This window comes from Octodon degus, unplaced genomic scaffold, assembly GCF_000260255.1.
Source record: "Octodon degus isolate 3935 unplaced genomic scaffold, OctDeg1.0 scaffold00065, whole genome shotgun sequence".
In the NCBI taxonomy this organism is placed as follows: Eukaryota; Metazoa; Chordata; class Mammalia; order Rodentia; family Octodontidae; genus Octodon; species Octodon degus.
In genome coordinates this window covers 9,268,873-9,271,426 of record NW_004524641.1, presented here as the reverse complement: position 1 = coordinate 9,271,426, position 2,554 = coordinate 9,268,873, and the positions used below count along the sequence as shown (strand labels likewise).

The following is a 2,554-nucleotide window of genomic DNA, read 5'->3' as shown; positions in this document are numbered from 1 at the left end:
AACCCTTTGTGTCTCTCTGGCAAGATGTTCTGCTCCTGAATCAGCTGGGTGGGTCTTGCCTCTAGCCTCTTTGCAGGGAGTTCTGCTGAAGGGTTCCCTGCTGGGCCTGCAGCCTGGGTCGAATGAGGATCCGCGGGCCCCTGTCGTCTCACTCACTCGCTGGGCCTGCGTTCTGGGTCTGTTCAAGATCCTGTGGCCCCGGGCCTGCGCTCTGGGTCTATTCAGGATCCAAAAGGCCCTGGGTCGTCTCACTCACTCGCCGGACTGGCGCTCTGCGTCTAGTCTCAAATGAACTGTTTTAATGTCTACTTACAAACATAGCAGCATCATGAAGACCTCAATTCAATATAAATGGAGGCTAAGTTCAAAAGGAATTAGGTGACTACCTACCAAGTTCAAGGCCCTGGCCCTGGATTTAATACCCAGTGAGACCACACTCACGCACACACGCACGCACGCACTCACAATCTCTCCTGATTAACAAAGAGAATTGATGTTATGGTTGTTCTGATTATTTGACATGCTTCAAACATCTATATATTTGCCAGTGTTTAACAAAGGACAAGTTGATAGTAAATTTAATATTCCCTTCTCTATAAGCTGTTTTCCATGAATAAGTTAGTTTTCTTGATGGTTTACTTTATAATTAAGTTTAAAATAAGTACTTGTTAAGACAAAATTGGTCACTAGTTTCCTAAAAAATAATAGAAAAAAATGTTACTATTTACCTGAGTAATTTTAAAGGATAACTGCTTTGGTTGTAAAACAGGGTGGTCCCCAAAAGCTAATGCAGTAGGGGAAGGGCTATTCGGTCGAACCTAAAAAAAAAAAAAAAAAAGTAATAAAATTTCTACCTTAGCAAGAAAAGTTTTCTGCTTAGTGAGGTAATACACAATCACCATTTACTCAACACCCATCTACTGAGTACCTCCTAACGTAAGGCCCAGTGAGAGCTACAACCATAAATTCCCTGCCCACAAGGAGCTTATATTCTTGTTCCCTAAAACAGATAATTATGGTTTGAAAAGTTAAACATCTTTATACAGAATGCTTAGTAGTAATGACATTACTGCATGCCCTTTAGTAGTTTGGTACCAATTTATCAATGGGTTTTATGGTTTACCTAGTCATTAGTGTGAAATACATTCATTAAAAGCAGCAGATTACAATAGTGTATCAATGTTATCATCAGATCTCTTTACTTAAAAGTTACTATTGTCTTCTCATTTTGTACATCCCAAAGTATTGTGCCAAGGAATAAAACAAATGAAACAAAACTATTTCTACAGACAAGAAAACACAGAAAATAAAAACAGATTGCTTGAATGAGGAAGGGAAACTGGTTTTAAATTTTTAAACTCATCTTTATTTGTTTGGTTTTTGTTTTTGTTTTGAGACAGGCTCTCACTATGAGGCCAGTCTCTTACCAGATGGTCAGGCAAAACTTGAACTTACTAGTAGTTTTGCCTGGCCTCATGAGTTACTAAGCACTGTGATTATAGTATGCTTTACCAACCAGTGTGGACTTATTCACTCATCTTTATTTTTTTTATTTTTATTTTTTTCTTATATATGGGGCTTGGGAGCCTTTATATTTTATTTATTTATTTTTTTTTTGTGGCCAGCTCAGCCTGCCCTGGGAGCAAGGCTGGTGCAGCCTGTGGTGCTGGGATTGAACCGTGGTCCCTGTACACGTGCCTAAGCAGGCGCTTTAGACCACTGAACTATCTTACCAGCCCTCACTCATCTTTAAATTACTGAAAGTCAACTTTATTTTTCTGAGGTATTAAACTTTCATAAAATTAAAATGAAGAAAACTTAAAATCTAATTCATGAAATCTTTAAGAAGCTCACTTCTAAAAATAAAGTTCTAATAGCATCAGATCATTCAACTTACCTCACGGAAATTTCTGAAAGCAAATGCTAATTTATACAGAAATGTTCAATAAAATATAAATAGAAATGTATATAACCTCTGGAACACTAAAAGATAAAAACTTACAGATGAGGAAGGAGTGGAATGTGAATGTGAATTCTGAGGAGAACGGATTGCAGGAGGTATGCCTCTTACTGGACTTGAGCCATTGCCACCTTGGTACTGAGAAAAAGGAGGAAGGAAATTTATCATGACTTATTAAATATGAATTAGGTTTTATTTTTGTTTTAATGAAATACATTAAAATTAATTTAAATATATCGTACTTTATTTTATTTGCAGTGCTGGGAATTGAACTCACAGCCTCTTGAATGCAAGGCAAGTACTCTACCACTGAGAGTACATCTCTACCCCTACATATATTCAAGCATTTAAATGGGTCCCAAAAAAGCAAAATTAAGGTCACTTACAAAAATGACCAAGTTCTAAAAGATTAACAAGACTACTGAACATGACAAGCCTACATCTTTTAAAGAATTTTATTACTTTATATTAACTATGACTATAATTCATTGTTGTGGTTGACTCAAATTATCCCAAAGCAATGAACTTATTTTTCCTCCACAGCTTAGCATAGTTCTCCTATGTTTCTTGAATCAGTACAGTTCTTTTTTTTTT

General features: G+C 36.7%; 1 protein-coding gene across 1 annotated transcript in view; it reads right to left on the bottom strand.

The window, feature by feature from the left end:
* The window catches only part of LOC101592694 (serine/threonine-protein kinase tousled-like 1), a 68,040-nt gene that overhangs the window by 37,807 nt on the left and 27,679 nt on the right, over positions 1 to 2,554 (bottom strand). The window lies entirely within an intron of this gene.